The sequence below is a fragment of the Heterocephalus glaber genome, unplaced genomic scaffold (genome assembly GCF_053883595.1).
Source record: "Heterocephalus glaber isolate CG9 unplaced genomic scaffold, H.glaber_assembly_v1.0 deba00001429, whole genome shotgun sequence".
In the NCBI taxonomy this organism is placed as follows: Eukaryota; Metazoa; Chordata; class Mammalia; order Rodentia; family Bathyergidae; genus Heterocephalus; species Heterocephalus glaber.
In genome coordinates this window covers 13044432-13067957 of record NW_028258294.1, presented here as the reverse complement: position 1 = coordinate 13067957, position 23526 = coordinate 13044432, and the positions used below count along the sequence as shown (strand labels likewise).

At 33.9% G+C, this 23526-nt stretch overlaps 1 long non-coding RNA gene across 1 annotated transcript in view; it reads right to left on the bottom strand.

Annotated features, from left to right (window-relative positions):
* Window positions 1-22639, bottom strand: part of LOC147827890 (uncharacterized) — a 286837-nt gene extending 264198 nt beyond the window's left edge. Inside the window, exons 1-2 of the long non-coding RNA XR_015451552.1 lie at window positions 22123-22639; window positions 21471-21555 (exon numbers count right to left, since the gene is read on the bottom strand). This is a non-coding gene — a long non-coding RNA (uncharacterized LOC147827890). The remainder of the gene's footprint in view (window positions 1-21470; window positions 21556-22122) is intronic.
* Between the last annotated feature and the right edge of the window lie 887 nt (window positions 22640-23526).

The window sequence follows — 23526 nt, the reverse complement described above, 5'->3', positions numbered from 1 at the left end:
ATAAAGGATTGAAGTTATTTTTTTATGTATGGATACCAGGTGTTCTAGTGCCATTTGCTGAAAACACTCTTTTCCTCTGCTCTTGAATTGTGTTTATATTCTATAAAATGTTAATGTTAAATAATATTTCACAACTCAGTGGACCATATATGTATGTGTGGTTCTATTTCTAGATTCTCTGTTTTATTCCAATGCTCTGTATGTCTTTCCTTACACCTACACTACCTTGACTACTGTAGCTTTAGAGGAAGTCTTAAAATTAGGTACTAAACGTCTCCCAACACTGTTTTCTTTTTCTTTTTCTTTTTACTTTTCTAGGTCCTTTGTACTCCTACATAACTTTTAAATTTCAATATCCAATTCTTCATTTATAGCAAGTATACACAGACCTGAATATTTATATATAAATTGTGTTTTCTAATCCTGCTAAATTCAAATACAAGTTCTAGGAGCTCCTAGAGATTTCTTAGTATTTTCTCTGTAGATGATCATTTCATCTACATATAAAGATTTTGCTTCTACCTTGCCAATCCTATCCTAATTGTGTCATTTTATTGCCAGACTATTTTGGTGGAGCCTAGGTTTCAAAGTTTAATGGACAGATGAAGGGTAGTCATATCTGCCCTTGTTCCCCACCTTAGGGAGAAAGCATTGTATCTTCTCCATTCATATAAGGCATTTTTGCTGGAAGTATGGAGTACATGTCTTTTATCTGTTGAGAAGGTTCTGTTCTACTTCTAGTCTCCTAATAGTTTTTACCATGAACAGCTGTAGAATTTAGTCCAATATTTTTTTCGGCAACTAATTACAGAATCATATGGCTTTTTCCTTTCCTCTGTTAAAACGATGACTTTTGGGGGTTGATCTTCCAATGCTGAACCAACACTGCCATCCCTATAATAAAACCACACTCTACATACTGCCATATCTGCCTTCTAGTACTTTGTTTTGTTAAACAAATTTCTATCTATGTTCATACTTTTTTCTTCGATTATCTTTATCCAGTTTTAGGATTAGCACAATGTTGAGTTCCTAAAATGAGGGGAGAAATGTTCCTTCTTTTTTCTGCTTTACATGTTTGATATAATTTATCAGTTAAAATGTATATGAGCCTGTTGTTTTCATATAGGTAGGTGTTCAAGCTAGGAATATACTTTCTTTAATAGGCACTATTCAAATTTTATATTTCTTCCAGAGTTAATTTCATTAATTTGTCTTCCAAGGTACTTCTTAGAAGTTGTCAAATTTATTTCAAAAAAGATTTTTGTCATATGCTTTCTATGTCCTTTTAAATTCTGTAAAATCTGTGGTAATGCCTCCTAGATCTTGATATTGTAATTTTAAAAATGTATAATTGATATTGTGTAACAGGAAGAAAAGGTCTAAAGGAGCAGGGGAAGTGGGAGAGGTAGGGGAAAGAAAGAAGGGAAAAGAAAAAAATATAAGAAAAGGAAAAAATGGAAATAAAGTCTTTGCAAATAGGGAAGGGTGGAGGGTGTGTAGGGACGGCAGGGGAAGGGAAACAAAGTGAGAAGCAAGATACTCATGTAAAGGTACAAGATCCCAGTGATGAATGTAACTGTATTTTATACCTAAAATGTACCAATAAACTTAATGGGAAAAAATTTTTTTCATTGCTTGTTATTGTGTTGTTAACCATATTTATGTCTTCTTGGGTTATTTTTGATAGTTTGTATGTGTCTAAGAATTTGTCCATTACTTCAAAATTTGCTGCTTTGTTCCAATATAATTTTTTGAAGTAGTTACCCACTATCATATGGATTTCAACAATGTCTGTTGTGATTTCCCCTTTTTCCTTTCTAATTGCATGGATGTGAGTCTTTTCTCTCTCTTGGTGAATCTTGTAAGGGCTTCTCTGTTTTTTTGTTTTTTTTTTAAGAGCAGCTCTTTGATTCACTGAATTTTTTAACAGTGTTTTCATTGATTTCTGATCTCATCTTTATAATTTCCCATCTTAGTTTTGGTTTGGGGCTGGTTTTGTATTTCTGGTATTTTGTTTTATATTTACTAGAGCTGGTTTTGTGGACTAGTATGTGATCTATTTTGGAAAAAGTACCATGTGCTGCTGAAAAACTGTACATTGTATTGTAGAAGGGACAAAATACTCTATATAAATCTATTAAGTACATATGTTCAAGGGTGTGGTTCAGCTCTGATATTTCTTTATTGGGTTCTTTTGTTTAATTTATCTATCTCTTTGCAAAAGTGGGGTGTAAAAGTCTCTTACTATGATTGTGTTAGTCTTTATTTGATCTTTTAGTTTCAATAGTTTTTGTTTAATGAAGATAGGTGCTCCAGTGTTCAGTGCATACATGTTTATCTATGTTATCTCTTCTTGTGGATTATTCCTTAACTAGTATGTAGTGACATTCTTTGTCATTTATAATCAGTTTTAGCTTGAAGTTTACCATGTCTAACATTAGAATTGCTACTCTGGCTTGTTTTCAGGATCCTGGTGTATGGTATGTTGTTTTCTATCCTTTAATTTTTAATCTATAAATACCTTTTTTTCTTTAGATGAGTTTCTTGAACACAATAGACTGTTGGATTCTGTTTTTCAATCCAGTTTGTCAATCTGTCTTTTAATTGGAGAGTTGTGACTCTTGACATTGATAGCTATTACTGCAATGTGTTGGTTATTTACAATCATTTTCTTCTTTATATGTTGGTGAATCCTTTGTTTTTCTTTTCTTGAAGTTTTTGTTGCTCTTTATCCATTGATTTTACTAATTTCCTCTGTGTTCTTAGGTGTTTCCATTTTGTGATTTCTGTCGAGATATTTGTAAGTATTTTCTCAAGAACTGGTTTAGTATTCATATCTTTTAAGCTCATCTCCTTCATGGAAATATTTTATTTCTCCATATATTTTGAAGGCTACCTTTGTTGAGTAAGTTAATCTTGGTTGAAGTTATTTTCTCTTAGTGCTTGAAATACTTCACTCTGAGCTTTTCTGAACTTCAGAGTTTGTGCTAAGAGGTCTGAGGCGATTCTACTTGGTTAACCTTTACATGTGAATTTTTGTTTTTCTCTGGCTGCCTTTAAAATTCTGGGTTTTTTGCTGGGTATCTGAGAATTTAATCAGGATATGCCTTGGTCAGATTCTCCATTCATCGTAATTATTTGGTATTCTATAAGTGTCACTTACATTGTATTTTAAACTCTTTTCTTACATTTGGGAAATTTTCTTCCATGATTTCTGTAAGCATATTAGTGAATCTATCTGTGCTATCTTCTAGTTTTCTTTAACTCCAATTAGCCTTAGATTGGTCTTGTTGTCACCTAGTAGCTGCTTCATAGTCGACTCTTGTTCTCTTATTTTCTTTACAGCTTCTTCGAGGTTTTTGTAATAATTCACTATTTTATTCTCAATATCAGACAATATCTTCACATTGGTCACTTCTGCAACCCATGAGTTCTACAGTTTTTTATTTAGGGTTTTTCTGTCTGATATCATTTCAAGGATTCCATATGCTTGTTGAATCTATCATTCAAATTTTGAACTGTTTTGCTTAGCTTGTCCAGCTTTGTAACTATTTCTCCAAAATTCACCATAGGTGTATTGAGTGAAATTGCTGTAGACTTTTGGCTCATATTCTCTTAAAACTCATCTATTTTTTTCATGCCATCTATGAACTTTGCATAGAGTTCTGCTACCTGGTATTTGTTTTCTTATTTCTTTGTGAGCCCTAACTCTGTTTCAGGGATCTTCTGTTGCCTTGCTTCCCCATGCATGCATATATATATATATATATATATATATATATATATATATATATCCTTTTGGGGGGAGGGGGAGAGATACTGCAGGTTGAGGGCTAGTTAGTTTGTGGTTTATATGGAGATTTTTAATACGATGTTTCCTCTCCATAAATAATTTTTAGCTTTGTATGTCCAGTACAAGTATTTACTCCTTTTGTTATTTACTTTAAGTGATTTGGACTCTGCCATGATGTTTTGCTGGAAGAATTACTTCTAGTTATAAGAGCATCAACGGATTTAATCATACAACACTTCTATGTGATAGTCCTTGCAGGTACACTTTCCCCCTTTGTATATCTTCTATGCATACAATGACCTTTTATTATTTGTGATTTCTCTGCAATGGGGTAGGTGAAATGGAGGAAGAAGAATGAAAGGTGATTGGGTGAGGAGTATAAAACATTAAGGGGGAGGTTTTCAGGGGTCAATATTGAAAGATGAAAAGTTTGATGTGGGGTCTGATTCTTTTGGATTACTTTTAGTTGAGCTGAAAGGTTAGTACTGAGATTTTTCAGAGGATATTTCTGCAAGCAAGTGTGAGATATTGAGGAAGGAGGTTTCTTTTGTGACTAAGGAAAGCTATGTGGTTGTCAGAACTTGCTGGTAGAGAGAACAATAGGCTAGGGAAGATATGGGAGACTCAAAGCATTAGGATGGGGATAATTGAGAGTAATGCTAGAGAAGATAGGAGTGACTGTTGGGGAATTAAGTACAAGTAATTAAAAACTTAGGATAAGGAATTTATGTATTTGGAAAAGGAATAAAGAAATATGGTAATAGTATTGCTTTGGAGGTTTGAGGTGAAGAGGCTAGATAGGGAACTGAGATAAGGGAGAGTACCTAGATACCTATTAAATCAGAAAAATATAAGAAAAAACACAGAAAAATGAAAACATAATAAACAAAAAAACATAAAATAACATAACCCCACACTACTAAATAAATCAAGAAAGAAGCAAAAAACTGAAACCTATAAGATATCCAATAGGAGCATATATTAAATATTCCAATGAGACAGTGTATATGTAATTGACATGTAGATTGTTTGCCAGAGATTTTAAGTGCCCACACCCCAATAACTCCTCTGAACCTTCCACTGGAGTACTGAAACTAACTCACACTCAGGGCTTCTTTCTACCAGGTTGCAGAGATTCTTGCATAATCTGACCCAGTCCAAATTCTTGGTTTAGGAACTCCTGCTGTCCCTCTCCCTGGGTGTGATGGTGGAATCAGAAGACTAATTCACTGGCATGAAATTGTCCACTGAGTCAGGAGTATTCCTATGTGATCAAAACAACTACAGCAGTAACAAGCTAATCAGTAACTATAGTATCTATCTGGGCAAGTTAAGAACATGTCATGAGACCCACTTTTGCATCTCCCTTTGTTTTTTTGGGGGGTTTTGCTTAAATTCTTTTATTGGTACATTTTAGGAATACATTTACATTTATCTTTGGGTGCTTGTACCTGTACATGATGTATCTTGGTTCTTATTTTTTCCCCATTACCTGTGCGTCCTTCACCCCTCCACCCTTCCCTATTTACATACTTTGTTTCCATTTTTTTAATTTTCCCATAATTTTTCCTTTCCACTCTTTCCTTTCTCCATCTCCTCCCACCACCCCTACCCCTTTGGACCTTTTCCTATTTCAAAGTATCAATTATTAGTTATTAATCCTTTTAGTCCTTATTTACACTCTCATTTTCTCACACCAGCCCCAAACCAAAACTAAGATGGGAAATTATAAAGATGAGATCAGAAATCAAAGAAAACACTGTTAAAAAAATTCAGTGAATCAAAGATCTGCTCTTAAAAAAAAACAAAAAAAAAACAGAGAAGCCCTTAACAAGATTCACCAAGAGAAAGAGAGAAAAGACTCACATCAATGCAATTAGAAAGGAAAAAGGGGAAATCACAACAGACATTGTTGAAATCCATATGATAGTGGGTAACTACTTCAAAAAATTATATTGGAACAAAGCAGCAAATTTTGGAAGTAATGGACAAATTCTTAGACACATACAAACTATCAAAAATAACCCAAGAAGACATAAATATGGTTAACAACACAATAACAAGCAATGAAAAAAATTTTTTCCCATTAAGTTTATTGGTACATTTTAGGTATAAAATACAGTTACATTCATCACTGGGATCTTGTACCTTTACATGAGTATCTTGCTTCTCACTTTGTTTCCCTTCCCCTGCCGTCCCTACACACCCTCCACCCTTCCCTATTTGCAAAGACTTTATTTCCATTTTTTCCTTTTCTTATATTTTTTTCTTTTCCCTTCTTTCTTTCCCCTACCTCTCCCACTTCCCCTGCTCCTTTAGACCTTTTCTTCCTGTTACACAATATCAATTATACATTTTTAAAATTACAATATCAAGATCTAGGAGGCATTACCACAGATTTTACAGAATTTAAAAGGACATAGAAAGCATATGACAAAAATCTTTTTTGAAATAAATTTGACAACTTCTAAGAAGTACCTTGGAAGACAAATTAATGAAATTAACTCTGGAGAAACATTAATTTTTTTTTTTTTTAGTACCAGAGATCAAACTCAGGACCTTGCACTTCTGAGGCAGGCGCTGGAACCACTGAGCTAAATCCCCGGCCCAAGAAATATAAAATTTGAATAGTACCTATTAAAGAAAGTATATTCCTAGTTTGAAAACCTACCTATATGACAACAACAGGCTCATATACATTTTAACTGATAAATTATATCAAACATTTAAAGCAGAATAAAGAAGGAACACTTCTCCCCTCATTTTAGGAAATCAACATTGTCTGCTACAATAGGAATAATAATGATCACACAACTGTGAGGTTGTCTGGGTATTTCTCACTTCACTGGAGAGCTTAACAAAAAATAAATTCAGTGATTTAAATATCTTAAACTACAAAATAAATTTTAAAATCTCTTATTTTTCATAGATCCTGGACAAATATGGCTGAATATAAAGCCACAAATAAAACTATGCAGGTTACAAAATGGCATGATTTGAATTCACACTCTCGCTAAGTATCATATTAAAATTGTCTTCAGTCTAGATTTCATTTGCTAAAAAACAACTTAAAAGCTTTGTTCAAGGTAATTTTCTCACAAAGAAATCCTCAAGATTCACCTCATCAGCCTTCATCTATTGCAGTCTTAAAACTATAATCAAATTTTAATATGCCTCAGGATAAATGCAGAGTTTAAACTAGAAAGGTACAGCATAAGCTTCTGTTTTGTTATTTCCTGTGCTATCAGTTCAGGGTGTCCAGGTGGTTAATTATCAAACTTTTCCACCTCATTTCCCCCCAGGTTTACCCTTGGTGGGGTAGAAGTCTGAGTTTGTGCCTTGCTTAAATGTCTTCTCATTTTTGTTTTTGGTACTGTCCTTGGTGTAACTCCTGGGTTGATGCTTCGAAATTGCTTATTGTAAGTATCTTTGTTGCTTGTAATTAGAACCCTTATGGAATGACTGCTTCTCAGAGGTGTCTTCTAGATATAGCTGGTCTTTTAGTTTTGAGTCTCTAATGACTCTGAGGCTATCTCATTTTCATTATACAAGAAAGGACCACTGACTACATCAATAACAACACCTTAGCTCAAGTTATACAATCAGCAAAACCATAGCATCAAGTACACCTTAGAAAATGACATTTTGTGGTAGTTATTAATCTATCATCTTTAACTGTGTGAATTAAATCAAAATCGAGGACCAACCCAACATATGTTTATAGTGAATAAACTCTTCAATATAACAATTTTACCCTTTGGGATGGAGAGTTAGATGGAATTGGGGAGGGTGCGATAGATAGGTAGAAGTATAGGGGAAGGTTAGCAGTGAGGCCAGAAGACACAGGTGAGAGAAAGAAAAAGAGAATAATAGAAAAATAAAGAAGAAATCCAAATGAGGGCCAGAACAGGAACAAAAAGAGAGATGAACAATGTGGGACAGCAAGAGAGTTGAGTATAAAAGAGAGAAAAATGAAAGAGAAAAGAAAGAAGAAAAAAAGGAGAGAAAAACAAAAATTTGCAAAGAGGAGGAAAAAAAATTGAAGATAAGAGGAGAAAAAAACAAACCAATAATACTAATTTTGGAAATAAAAGTAAAAATAAAAATGAAAATGAAGGGCCTCCTTCAGGGTATGTCTCTGCTGTCACAATAGACAACGTGGGTAGCAGTGTGCAGATATAAGTCAATGAGTCTCAGCAAGCCAGTCACATACCCGTGAGATTCAGGCAGATTTCTGGCTGCAAGTCCCAAGTTGAGCTCCCTGATCTCCGGTAGCGTTGAACTCTGCAGGGTTGTACTGCAGGTTCCAGCTGTCCTTCCCCTGAAGATAGTGCCGGTTCGGATGGGAGGTGATGATCCCTCCAACTTACCCAGTACGGTGGTCTAGTGGTCTGGTGTTCCCTGTGTCTTTGTAGTGTGGAACCAGGTGGCAGTACAGCCAAGAGGCCAGAGGAGCACGGGGGGCAGGGGGCCGGTTCCTGCAGGTGCTCGCACAGCTAAGTGGATCGCTGCTGAGGGTGCAGGCTGGATGAGGCGGGTTCCCTGAGACCGAGGACCCCTCTGCCACAGCATATGCTTCTAAACTTTGAAAAATCTTTTAAATTTTTCAATAGAAATATTTTATAAATATTGTATATATGTATAGTTGAATCCTAAGAACACCGAACAAAGGAGAATGTAGTATAACAAAGAGCAGACCACAAAGATACTAGATTCAATGTATTATTCTGACAAGGTGGGGAGTGTCTGTGATAGTTTACTTGATTAATTGATGAAAATAATTCACTCAAGAGTGAGCTATATTCAATAAAGTTGAGATCCTACTTCCTGATTTTATGGAAAAGAAGAAACAAAATATTTTAAAAGATGACAATCTCAGAACAAACATCATTCACAACCTGAAAATCCACTCCTTACTATGTCCCACATAGAGGGAACTCCTTAATAAGGCACTGAGAAATTGAGAAATGCCATAGTGAGGCAAGTGAAGTACTGAATCCACTGGAAAGCTCTGTGGTGGCTTTTCTCTGTGTATCAAAATAATAATGGGAGATGTTGCAATTGTAACTAGTTTCCTGACTAAAATGAGAAGAGTAGGATCAGAATGGTAGAAATACAGTATCAATACCTAGCTCCAGAGGCAGAGTAGGCACAATTAGGAAACAGAGTAGCAACCTAAAGTAGACCAATGGTTTTGATGTTTACTAATGGTTCATTAGTCACATTATCCCTGAAAAGAAAAATAAATGAATCTTTTTAAACTATTACTTGATCTATAGAATCTAATAAATTCCAGTTCACATGTGCACTATAACGGAGACTCACAGCTTCTTGCTCATTGAGATCCTCTTGAGGAAGAATACAATAATTCTAATCAATAATGTAACATAAATATAAAAAAGATTTAAAACTTTTGTTCAGGGTGACTATATAAAAGAAAATAATCTTTCAGATATAATCTGGTACCAACTCTGGGTTGCTTTTAATTCATAAATAGTAAAAATTATTTTTGCCCAAGTCTACAAATTCACAATTTGTAAAACAATAATTTCATAAGACCACTGTGTATCATTTCTCCAGTTCCTGAATGTATGATTTCAACAGACATATTTGGCTATTGGCCAAATTAAGTACAGTGAGAACCATTATTTTAAAAAGGGCCAAGTAAAAAATTCCAGAACTTTCCCCCATATGGAAAGCCAAAGGCAAAGTCTCATCTCTGGAGAAATTTCTGCAATTAATACAACCATCAAACACTTGAAAATGCAAGAGAAATGATTTTTAACATCAACCCACATTGTTTGTCTATTTGGCTAATCCATAAAATACAGTCATAAATACCTTTAAAAGGGGGATACATTCTGAGAAATACATCATTAGGCAATTTCATTATTTCACAATTTTCAAAGTGTCCTTATACAAACCTATGTGATATAGCTTACTACACACATTCTCCATATGTTATAATCTATTGCTACCAGGTAACAAACCAATAATGCAGGTTATTGTACTAATATAGGCAGTTGTAACATAATGTAAGTATTTGTGTATCTAAACATATCTAAACATAGAAACACTAGGCAATGGGAATTTTCAACTCCTTTATAATCTTTTGGAATCACCATCATGTATACTATTATTTATCAAAAAATTATGTGCTGCATGACCATAGTTTTAACTAGTAGAATATTGTTAGGTCATTTTGATTTTAATCAAGTGCTAACTTCAAATTCAGCTGATATTCCAATATGTTCCTTGAGACAAAAATCCGAACAACATAGCCCCAGGCTTCTGATAGACTCACCCACTAATATAAAACAAAATGCATCTTTTTCATTATATCAGTTTCCTAAGACAAATGACAAAAGTTCATATTTATCTGGTAGAGATGCCAGTATACATTCACTATATTACTATATTGTCCCTGCCACAGAAAAAATTGGATTGAATAGAGTTTAAAAAGAAAAGGATGACTTTCTTCAAGACTATTGCAAAATGATAGAAAAAGTGTACTCAAGTCCACTGAAACAGAAGGCAAGGGTGGGAGTCAAATACTGGGGTAAGCTAATGGGAAAGTTCATCACTGTGATGAAGCCACCTGTGTTTGCTGACTGGTGCTATTCAAAGCAAGGCTCCAACCCTCTCACAGCCATTGCGAGGGCCTAATTTTCTTGATTAAATTTTGAAGAGCTTCCAAAACTTCAGGAGGTTTACATACTGAAGTGGCAGAGAAGAAATGTACAGTTCTAAGCATTCTAAAGGAAATATTGACAGAAAATTAAACATAATATGATTTCTTTAATATAAGAATCCCAAAATATAAATAAAGGAGAGATAGTAGGAAACAGTGAGATCGACTTTTTGTAGATGGAAAAGGGGAACAGCAGCAGGTAGGGGGGAAATGGGATCAAAATTTATCAAGCTATGTTATATGTACCAATTCTTCCAAACAAATATTATGTATCACAAAAACATGTCAGTAAAAAAATAAATTTTTAATTTTTTTTAAAAGTAAATGCAAACATATACAATAAAAAATAAAATAAAAATTTAAATTCTTTTTTAAAAAAGTAATTGCTACAAGAAGACACTATCTAAACATTTCAAGCTGGGGAGCACATAGGTTGTCTTAGTCACCTCAGGGCTATATTTTACTTTTCTCCTATACAATCTGCAGAGCAATCTATATAATCTATAAGCAGGGCCAGGACTTAGCTCAGTGGTTCTGCTGCCTGCCTCGCAAGCCCAAGGTCTGGAGTTCGATCCCCGGTACCAAAAAAGAAAAAAAATTAAATATAATCTATAAGAACTTTTACGGTTTTGTGTTGTTTCTTTTTCAACCAGGGATCAAACTCCAGATCTTGGGCTTCTGAGGCAGGCTGCATAACCACTGAGTTAAATCCCCAGCCAAATTTTTATGGTCTTGACATCCCATAGATTATCATGATGATCCATCCAATTACAGTCATTGTTATTTGACCTGGTAAATAGAAAATTAAAATGATGCATTAGCAAAACACAAATGTTCCAAAGCATGGGAGATAAACTCCAAGATAACGCAGAGATCCTTTCTTGGAATCTAGTTGGCTCACTTTCTTGGAATCTAGTTGTTTGGGAATAGTATAAATATATTCTCAAAATTTTAAAAAAAGAATAAAATATGTAGAATCTAGGAGAGTCTAAAGGATCCCTAATATTTCAAAGTCAACAAGTAAAAGATAACGGCACAATAGATCACCCTCCTGAAGGCAGAGCTGCAAAGGAGGAACCATTTGGCAGTGAAGTTTCAATTCATCGTATTAGGGAAAGAACTTTGATCTTAGATTTATTTGTCATGAGGGCTGAGGGACAAGGAAATAAAATAGTTTGTAGAAAAATCTGACCAATTACATAAATAAAAATGAGCATATTTAGTTATTCTTGATTGTATTAGGTATTTCCTTTGTTTGCAATATAAAAATCACTGATACTCAATAATTTAATATGTTAGTCTTTAGTTTGCAGAATATTTAGTTGAGAATTTAACTGTATTAGGAGAGGAATTAATATAGGTCAAATATTGATAGTTTGTTGAAACATTCATCTTTAAGAAAAAAATAACATCTTTACTTTTAAAAAATAGTTGCAGCTTATTAAATGGAAGCATGAAGCTGTAATGATTATTATATGTAATTAAAATATAGATAGAAATTGTGAGTAGAAACCTGAAATGTAGTAAACTGTCCTAATTATTTGTATATCATTTTCAGTTAACAACATTCTTAACCTGTTTTATTATTCTGGGCCTGGGAATCTTTAATCTACATTCCCAGATTCCCTGGCCTGAACATTTATCCTCAGGTTCCACCAGTGAGTGGCTCTGGAAATATTCTGGAAGGAAGGAGAAGATAATAAACTCTCTTCCGGCTTCCAGTTTCTACCACACATTGGAACAGCATGTGATAACTAAAGCTTCTGTGCCTTTCAGTACTCTCAGAGAAGGTTCATGTCATGACCTCTGTCAACCTAACACCACCAAAGTGGTGCTCTTAAATGTCCTAGTACCATCCTGGCACCAGATATCAGTATCTCCCACATGGGCCCAGTCACTGAAGGTGTGGTCCTTGATCCATTGTATCAGATCCTGAGACAATTTGTGCTTTTGAGGAAGCAGCTTCTCCTTTCTTCTGAATTGTGACATTTCCTCCCTGTGGTTTTTCTACACTTTCAGATAATAGTAGCTTCCTGCAGTTACTAACCTCTTACTTTTCACTTTGCTAGCTTTCCAACAATGCATAGCTGGTTTTCTGACTAGTCGTCTAGTTTTTGAAAGACCTTACATAGTTCCTTGGAAAAATTTCCTTTTCTCTGGTTAAATCTAACTAAAACAATTCCCAGAGTCACAGAGTAATTCCATGGTTTATAATCAACAATTTATGCTTTAATTATTTAATGTATTTCACTAGTTGATGGGTGCAAATCAAGTACCAAAGTATAAATAAATTAAAGAGCAAAGCAAAAGACAGATAACAGGAAACAGGGAGACAGAACTTTTGCAAAAGGGAAGGGGACTAAGAAATGAAGAGAGGGAAAGGGAAGAGAAAGGGATTAAAAAAGAATTAAGATGTGCTATGTATATGTAGCAACTCTCCACAATGAATGTAATTATTATGTACTGCATACATACACTTAAAATGGTAATAAAAGTGCACTGCGTATCAAATTCTACAAATTTCAAAGTAGTTGAGTACTGAGGTATGACTATACAATGAACAGGTATTCCCTTTCAACATAGGGTGTTCCCTTTGCAACATAGGGAGTTTTTGTAACATAGACAAAGAAGCAGTTTTTACCTTTGACTAATCCAAGACAATTTCATGAGTAGAAGAATTCTAAGAAACTTGTGAAGCAAACAGTAAGCCTGAGGAGGACCAGCCAAGCTCAGAGGTCAAAGCTGCTCTCATTCTGACATTTTGAGCCTTTGTTCCTTATACCATTCAAGACTAACCTCTGTATGTATATATAGTTATCAGTCTACACAATGGGCTATTTGGTCCACAAGCTATTATTAAGAGACACTATTGTGTTCTGAAGTGGATCTGAATATATTGTGAAAAAGGTATTGGTAGCTGAACTAGAATGCCATGGGCCAGAGTACTTCTCACGTAGCACAGGATGACATCTCAGCGAGACAGAATAACTTAGCAAAAGTATATCTGATCATTTAAAAAGTATCAAATGAATGCATTAATAAGTAAAAATTTCAAGAAATATTCTCTTTAATTCATGAATCAAATTAACTATTAATATCAAGTACATACAGGAAGAGTACAGATTCCAGTTAAAATGCATTCTGTGCAGAATTCATTGTGCTGTTGATTCATCCTATAGTCTATTCCAATCACAAGGCCCCTGACCTCTCTGGCAGTGCAAACCGCCCTGAGCCATCTCTCCACTGATCAGACACTGCTCAAAAAAAAGGATTTCACTACTTCAGTGTTACTATCCTCTTCTGCTTCATTGGTAGACAGAAGGAGGCAAAAGGAAATCTGACAGAGGACAGAAGCCAACCTAGAGGACAATCTAGGCTTCTAGAGTCATTAGAATGTAAGGACCCTGCTGTACTCAAGGGAGTGAGTACCTTCCAGGGAAAAAAATTGTGGTGCATATACCTTGTCAAGTACATGCAAGGGATTATATGTCCCTTGAATTACAAAGGAGAAATTTCTGCAAAGAGCTGGAAATTTAGTCCTGCACTCAGCCGATTTGTTTAATTATAGGAAATCTAAAGTATCCCATTAGTCCAGGCTCTATTGTATTATTAAGGGTCAGTTTTTAGGGATGGAAATGTCTCTGAAATAAGAGAAAGCTTTCTTGATGCCATAGGCGAACTTATCTCCGAGTCCTCATCTTCCCAGCTCAGCTTTAACTTTTGGAGTAATGTTACCCCAGACACAACAGTTATTTAATCTCATTTCATTTTTCAATGTCAGGGCACATCAATATTTTATAAGTAGAAACAAAGCCCATTACTAATTTTTTCACATGAACTAATGCACAGATGTATTTAAAGTGACATGATTACTTTTGAAATTATATTTTAAGGTTCATTTTAGGGATGTAACTGTGTAAATCTGAGGTTTGCCTTTTCCTCTCTCCACTTTATCATTCTCCAGTCACATCTGTTATATGGAAACCAACTATGTTCTCAGTTCATTAGACAAGGAAAACTGATAGTGTTGCAAAGACATTTAACTAAAAAGACAGTAAGAAAAAGAAAGCATGTCTATCAAAAAAAATTTTATAGCTATAGCTGAAAATTAAGAGAAAATTCATATTGTAACAATACTTTATTTATTTATATGTAATTTAATTTAAAATGCTGATATTTATGTGAATTTTGAATGTGAAACATTAATAAATAATTTTAAGGGATTATTAGTATAACTTTAAAGAATTTTATGCATATGAACCAAATCTAAATATTTTTCACTCCGTGTGGTAGACAACTTGAAGTATTTTGACTAAAAACATCTCTTACAAGAACAAATACATCTCTCTTCCATTACTACTTTATAGGTCCAGCATCTGAGGAGGCACAGCCACTATGAGTCAACAACACCACAATGCAGATTACATACAGCATAGTTTCATTTCACTGGACTCAGAATTCTGAGATTTTTCTCCCACTCTTCATGTAGAAATTTTTTGTTAATCACTTTTATCACTGAGTCCCTCTCCTTTAACTCTCACCAAGAATTGTCCCCTATAAATCTGTACAACTAAAACAAATATAAATCTTTTAAAAGTTTATACTACCCCCAAAATAATGAATAAAATACTGCCTACAAAGTAAAAATAATTATCAGTACTTCTATCTGCAACAAACATAACACCTATTTATGTAAATGCTTTTTAACATGCTTTTAGATATGTACTACTATTCCTTCTCCTTTGCTGATGAAAAAGAACATATTAATATCCCCAAGTTGCTTCTCTAAGACCTAGATTTCCATCAAAGGCTTTAGTACTCACTGAAATGGGAGTTCCTTGAGGCTAGAATACTAGGAGTCTAGATTCTTTATTTCTGATTCAATTTGATTCATTATTCTCTTTACTTTGATGCTCATCATTACACATCATCGAAGAGGAGAAAAAAAGTTTCTGCTTTTTACAAGTTTATTTCTTCAGTATGGAGCTCAATGTTATATACCATTTAAGAGGAAAAATTCGTACTTCTATAAGTTTAAAAATCTTTTATTCTCATCCTAATTATATTTCATTAAGGACATTTTTCTTTTTCTAATATCTTCATTCAAGAATATCTACATGTTTTATCTGTCAAATAAGAGAACAAAAACAGATGAGTATAAATGTCTATCAATCATTTATTGCCTATTAATTATCATTCTTTTATTTTTCCAGTACCAGGGATCAAACTCAGGACCTTGTGCTTACAAGGCAGGTGTGGTGTCATTGAGCTAAATCCTGTCCTTATTATTGTCTTTTCTTAAGTAAATTGCAGATTTCAGGAGGACCAGAAACATCTCCCATTTCATTATATTTGGAGAACTAAACGGAAAGTATGCAGTGAAAACTAATTACCCACATCTTTATACATCAATTTTAAAATCAATTTTTAATTCATAAATGTTGTTTATTTGGGATATGTATGTTCAACCTAGGACTTTGAGTGTTATCTACTTATTGAGCAATTTAAAGTACTTTTTTAACAGTATTGTGAGATTGGACTGTGTTTTATGCACTGTGAGTGAAAATCAATGGTCAGTCTATGCCTATCACAGCATGTCACATCTCTGATTGAATCTTTTTAACATACTTATGAGACATACAGCACAGATACATTTATCTTGATATACTTTACATAGGTCACCAAAAATAGCCTGAGGATCACTACTACCTAGTGAACTAAGAATCTCTGATAAATGATTAGACTATATTTGACAGTAAAAACATACACCCCATTCTTTAAAATCCAAAAGTACAATATTACTAAGGAGAATCTGGTACCATAGAAGTTCTTTCTAAAATAGCACCCATGATATTTTCACACCAGCTAAATGAAATGTCTTCAGATTTTACTCCCAATTTATTCACACGTTTCTACGAAGAATACATAAAGGTCATTTGAATCATAGCATGGTATGTTTAATAATTTTGCTATTCTTCCAAAATTTCTGCTTTTAAAAGAATATCTGCCTCAAATGTGGTAGAAAGTAACTTATCTATTTCAAATCTATAAAGAGCAATTTTTCTGGGCTGGGAATTTAGCTCAGTGGTTCCGTTGCCTGCCTCACAAGCGCAAGGTCCCGAGTTTGATCCCCAGTACCAAAAAAAAAAGAGTAATTTTTCTGAAAACAAAACAGAACAAAACAGTTTTGTAGCCCTGGTCTGAGATTAAGAAAGGTAAATGGTTTGCTCTGTTAAATTACTCAAATAAGAATCAATTACAAAATGAACATTTGCAACTCAAAATGACTATGGAAATGAAACAGTTAAGGTGGATCATTTTTTCAAAACACACATAAAACAAAATTCTTTTCACATTTCAGGTATGACATTAGCTTAATTTGAAAAAAATTTTTGTGATGATATTGATGTACATTATCATATTATATTAACCCTGAAAACTTGTCTATTCTCTTATATTCAAGCATAATATAAGAATAGTGGGAAAAGAACCGAACTTAGGTACATAGGATCCTATGTGGCATATGTGAAGGTGAAGTTATTGGCTCACCATTGCTAGCCTATATGTGTGAGCTGTTACTCTGTGAAGAGAAACTAATTTGAGATGATCTGTAGAGCTTTCTTGTGTGGTTCTCTTATAATCAAAATCATATGCCTGCAGGTCAGGTGGCCGAAGTGCATAAGGTTACTTTTGCCTCGAGCTTACAGATATAAATGAAGCAAACTAGTTCATACAGAAAATTATTACTTTAGATTCTTCAGAATGATGTTTTCACCAAACGTGCCATCCAGCTTTATCTCTAATTATCCAGAAAAAAACATTAAAATTATTATCAAGGTATAGAAGCCATGCGTTGGATTGATAACTTTGTGCTTCTCACTTCAACCACTTCCTTATTTATCTAACAAATATTTGTAGAGGTCAGTACTAAGCTAGCATTGTACTAGTTATAGTGGGCACAAAAATAAGCAGTAATAATTTGTCACTCAAGGAGTCTCCAGTTTACTGAGAGAAAGGACAGGTGATAAATAACAGCAGTCAAAATAATAAAGTAAATTCTGTCCAAATAGCTAAAGGAGCTTTAGCAATATTGGAGGAAATGGTGAAGTTCTTAAAATAGAAACTGAGCTTTGACAGACACTTAGAAATTGTCCAGGTAGGGAAGGTGTTGAAAATGCCAAGTATTCAGCTATCTGTTTAGCTGTTGAGCCTATCATCAACATTCAAGCTCCATTTTAGCCCCCAGTATTTGCTTCCATGATATTTCAATGCTAGTGACAACTACAATTGTAATTTCCTCCTTTTTTATTTCCACACATCATTATACATTGTAGCTTCTCTTTATTTGCTTTCAAATTTTAGTAGTCTATAAACTACATAAAAAGAAAGGTGCTTGTCATTTTAATAGCGTAATAATCTCCAATATCTTGAACTACCATGGCATAGAACAAGAGCTAAGTAAATCATTGTTGAATCAAATTTGAGGCAAAGAACAATTAGTGCAAAAGCATAAATATGTGAAATAGCATGACAGGGAGTTGATATAGAATACACAGTGAGGCACAGAATAGTGATGTTCTAATTCTAATCTCTTTACAGTATAAAATAATGATTGACTTACAATTCTGAAGTGAAATTCTTTAGATTGTATACTAATTGTAACTTTTTTTTTTGTACCAGGGATCAAACTCAGGACCTTGCATTTGCAAGGCAGGCGGCAGAACCACTGAGCTAAATCCCCGGTCCTAACTGTAACATGTACTAACTATGATGGAAGTGTAGTTCAATGGTAGGACACTTGCCTAGCATGCACAAAGCTTTGTGACTGACACCCAGAAGAGCAAAAATAAAACACATTTACTAACAAATTTATCTGAGAGATATTTGACCTAAGACTCATTTCCTTCATCTGTAATTTTCCTTTATGAGGATTTTGTCTTGTTAAAATTAAGCTATATATATTTAGAATAGTACCCTTCACAAGGTTAAAACTCAGTATACAATACCTAGCATTTCCAGATAAAAAATTTGCCTCTTTTCCTAAAAACTAAGAGGAGATGGACAAATTTTAAACAGTTGTATGGTATGACCATCTTGGACTCTGTACCAGTCAGGATTCACTGCAGGAAACAGAAGTTTTTGCTTACCAATCTGGTTGATCATTGCTTAAACAATTTTATCTCAAAGGTATAGACACATTTTATTTATCTGTGTTTCTGTTCCTTCAATAGCTTCTGGAACATGACAGATCCTCTATAATGTTTAATTAATGAATAAATATTTTGGAAGGATAAAAATTTTAATCTAAACCTTTTTATTCTACTAAAGTCTTTCTAAGGCCATTCATCTGAGAACGAGCTAGTATCATGCTGTGCCCTCTTATGTGTCAAATAATAAATGTCATGGAAAAAAATGTCTCTTTTGGGAGAAAATTATAATTCAGACACAAATGCATGCAGAGTTGGAAAAAAACTAGAAATATAATTTGGAATAGTGCCATGGTCTATAAGCCATATCCCTTTGGCCAATGAATTTACAAAAAAAGAAGAAACACTACAGATTCATCCAAAACCAGTCTACTCATCAGCCTCCACTCCAGCAGATCACCATCCATGCTTTCAGTCTTTTGGTTCCAGGTGTGTAATTATAAACTTGTTTATTTATTCAAGACACACACCTGCCAAAAGCTTTTCCTATAATAACGAAAACTGTTTCTTTCTGTGATGTGTTGCTACATGTGCTAAGTCTCTCAGGATAACAAACCAACCATAGAGCAGCCATACATAAATATCTCATTGCCAATCATAAGTAATATTCATACCATGGAAAGTCTGAGTTTATCACTCTGTAGCCATAATCTTGGAAGCTGCCTATGACTTTATCTCTCATTCATTCTATATATTCTTGCTGCACTATATTCTTACAGGTGAGAATATTTCAGAAGGATATGCCTTCAATCCTTTGACTACTGAACCTTATGATGTTGAATATAGGAAGATCTTAATTCAACTTCAGAGAAATTTAACAATGTTTCTCTGTATTAAAATCTGCTTCAAGAGAAATGTCTGAAAGGGAAGGGAGCAATTAGAACAGGTTTGAAAAAGAAGATAATTGAACAAACATGGTAGAGATAAATCCTCTTAAATACCCACTGAAGAAAACATTATGTCATAGTCCAAGCCAGCTGTCACATGCCTGTATAAGCTACAAGGTGCCCTGTTCATATTCCTTGAAAAGAGTCTGCTGTAGGGAACAGAGTTGACAGGCTTCAGCTGCCACAACTTTACATCTCTAACTATACTTACACCAGTGCATCCTTCCCCCCAGGTAGTTCTAAAACAATGACTGAGCACAATGAGGGGTTATAGTAGGCCACTATTGCCCAACGCAGGATAAAATTTCAGCTCAGAAATTTCTCATAAGTCTGTCTGAAATGTTCTTAGAACTGAATATCAGTCTATGCCTCTTCTTGTACTATTAGTGTATTCCTCTCTATCCCTTTTCAGTTTCCAGATCTATTCTTGCCTACTCTTATCGCCAACCCTATCTTGCACAGGCATTTCTTCTGATAAATCTCTTGCGTTTTTAATCTCATTTTTCATGCCTCCTCCTTAGAAGATTCAAATTATTAAAGTGTAAAAACTTAGGCATAGTACTTGCTCATATGGCTTGTAGCTTAGTATATTCATTAACTTATGTCCGATTATTGCTAGTAATATTTGAATCTCTTCTGTAATAGTCATTGGAGATTCTAAATATCAAAGCATTCACTCTAGAGAAGATGGTCCATTTTCTCCTCCTTCATTCTTCTTTATAGGAAGAATGTGTTGACTTTGTTTTCAATTCCTTCTCACACACAACTTCCATTGCTGTGAAGAGATTTTATGATCAGAAAACACAAACTGGTCAATATGTATTTGGAAACATTCAGGGGTGTCAGATCCATAAAAAGAATTGGGATATCCTGGCATTTCTGAAGACTAACCACACCACAGGCATCAATTAGATCAGCTTCCCACAAGCTTTTTTACCCAGGGCCATGGCAAAGACATCCTGATAGAATGAATGAAAGATCTGGTTGCTTCTTTGGTGCCACTACTATGAAAATATTTTGCAGACCTTTAGGACAAAACAGTATCATTGTTACCATATCTAACAAGAATAGTAAAAATTATTTTCCACTAGTAAATATTCTTTTATTAGTGTGGACATTCAGACTATTGATTTGCAGCCATTAATTTATAATAAAGAGATTATACTGTTTTCATTTTTCTTTTGCCTCTGTGATTATTACAACTTTTCCTGGAGACACATTCCCTACCTTAATATTTATAGATAACAGCAAAATTTTTCTATCACATGAAAGCACATTTATAATGCACACATTTGTAGAAACTTTTTGCTTGCTTTCTTCTGTGTTTCTATTTCAGCATATCTTCTTGGGTCTTGATGTTTCTCCTAATTCTTTTACTTCTTAGTCTTAAAATATCCTGAATTCCAATCTATCACATAACTTTTTATAAGCTATTTTTCATATGCTTAATCCTATGTCAGTCACTTCCAAAACAAAATTCAAAGGCATAGACCTTGGTCTATAAAATAACATAAAATAATATTGAAGATATATCTTCTGAGTGTGTGAGACATGAGTGTATGAAGCTTATGTCACATTTCCAAACCACCCAAAAGAGAAATTTTCTCCTTTGTCTGAACTCCAGAATTATCATATCATTCATTTGGCTCAAAGGCCATGATTTCTTGAATGTTTAACTACAGAAGATTATTATACCCTATTTCTCAATTAAATTGCATATCGTTTTCAGAAATATCATTTGTATACTACTGTATACCCTTCACGGTATCTTATACATATTAGGCATTTAATAATGTAAGAGAAAGTTGTCACCAGTAGCATACCTATGTAGATATAAGCCTCATCATATCTTGATATGTATCCCCACTATCTCTTCAAAATAAACTGACCTGGTTGGTCTGACTGGGTAGCTGGCCAAAGACACTTTCTGCCAGGGGCTGGATCCCTTAGAGCCAATCTGAAGGCAAGAAAAACCTAAAAAGGATAGCAAAAAGAAATTAACTCAAAAATGCCTTCATTCATTCTCAACTACCACATATTTTGCTTTTTAACCCTCTGCTCTCATAGTGTAGATTACACTTGTCTTTCTCTACATGTTTCTGCATGTGCTATTTAGAGATGTAGTATGTTTGTAAAGTCTCTGATTAGAATTGTCTTCCTTGATGCCCCAATTACCAATGTTCTGATAGTTCCTCTTAAATATGACAGATTTGCTCTTGCATTAAAGCTTCCAAAGAACCTAACCTATGCTCATTAAGTTGAGAATGTACACAATTGAGCACAGTTATGCTCAGAACTGATCAAATAATCATGCATAGCAGTTAATTTTCAAACTGGAATCTCTGCAGTCTAGGGCTTCTGAAAATTCTCTGTCAGATTATATTTTTTGTTATTTTGGTAATAACTTTTTTAAAAATCCAAATATACTCTAGATATGCACTAATTGATATGGCAGCCACTAATCATGTATGATTATTTAAATGCAAATGTTAATTAAGTTTTTAAAAATTAAAAATTCAGTTTTTCAGTTACACTAGTCACCTCAAATGCTCATTAGCTACATAAAACCAGTAGCTCCATATCAAAGCGCATGTCATGTCAGGTGTGGTGGCATACTCCTGTAATCCCAGCACATGAAAGTTTGAGGCAGGAGGATCACTGTGAGTTCGAGGCCATCCTGGGCTGCATAGTGAATTCACAGTCAACCTGGACTACATCGAAAGAGCCTGTCTCAAAAAAAAATTGGCACATGTCAGGACATTTCCATTGTTAGAAAATACTACCAGAGAATACTGTTATAGAACATCTAAATGACAATTTAATAACCAACCACAACCACACAATTTTGGTCAATTTTGGTAACTGCAATTGCATTTATTGGTATCATATAGTGCTACTATAATTTTTACCATCTAGTGGAAAAAATAACTGAAGAAAATTAATGAATGAAACATAAATTCATAGGAGGTAAAGAACAAATAACATTGAAAACTTCATACAAATGTTGTTTTAGTCAGGTGCTAGCAAGAAAACACTCATATACAGAAATCAGAAGAAACTTCTCCAGAACACAAACTTATATATATATAGAAACTTCCTCAGAAAAGTTATAAATATATATATACATTTATATAAATATATATACATTATATATACAGGATTTGACAACAAATTCAACTATGTTGAAGTGCCTCAACAATAACTGACTTATAAAATCATAGATGGCCTTGGACAACAGAGAAATTAACAAAATTTTCAAACTATATTTTCTGCTCTATATTTCTGTATATCTTTATATAAACTGCTTAGATATCTAGGTAGTTTTAAATATTTCTTTAATACATTATCAATGAAAACAAAGACAAAAAAGAGAAAATCAATTTCATCCAACAAAGTAAATTAATATTATTTGAATTGTTATGCTTAATAGTTGTATTTGTCATGTTGTTTGGAGTTTCAAAGTCAAATATAAGATATAGGTATAGCCGGGCATGGTGGTGCATGCCTGAAATCCCAGCAGTTGGGAGGCTGAGGCAGGAGGATTGCTGTGAATTCAAGGCCAGCCTGGGCTACATAGTGAGTTCAAGGTCAGCCTGAACTACATAGCAAGACCCTGTATCAAAAAAAACAAAAAGAAACAAACAAAATATATGTAAAAAAGCTTTATGCCTAAATATATTCTTGCATATTTAAATCACACCAAAACAAATATTATTTAAGTCAACATTTATAGTACACACAATTCATTTTTACCTGAAGAATGATCTGATCATTCCAAAAGTAGATGGAACACTGAGATCCCACATGTTGATGATATTAATAGTAAGAAGAAATTTTTAAGCAGGTTTGATTAGTGTGCCACACAAATTGGTCTCCAGAAGTTGTGTTGTATTTTATTTTGAATTCTTTTTCAAGGCTTTATATATCTGCAATTAAGTTTATTCA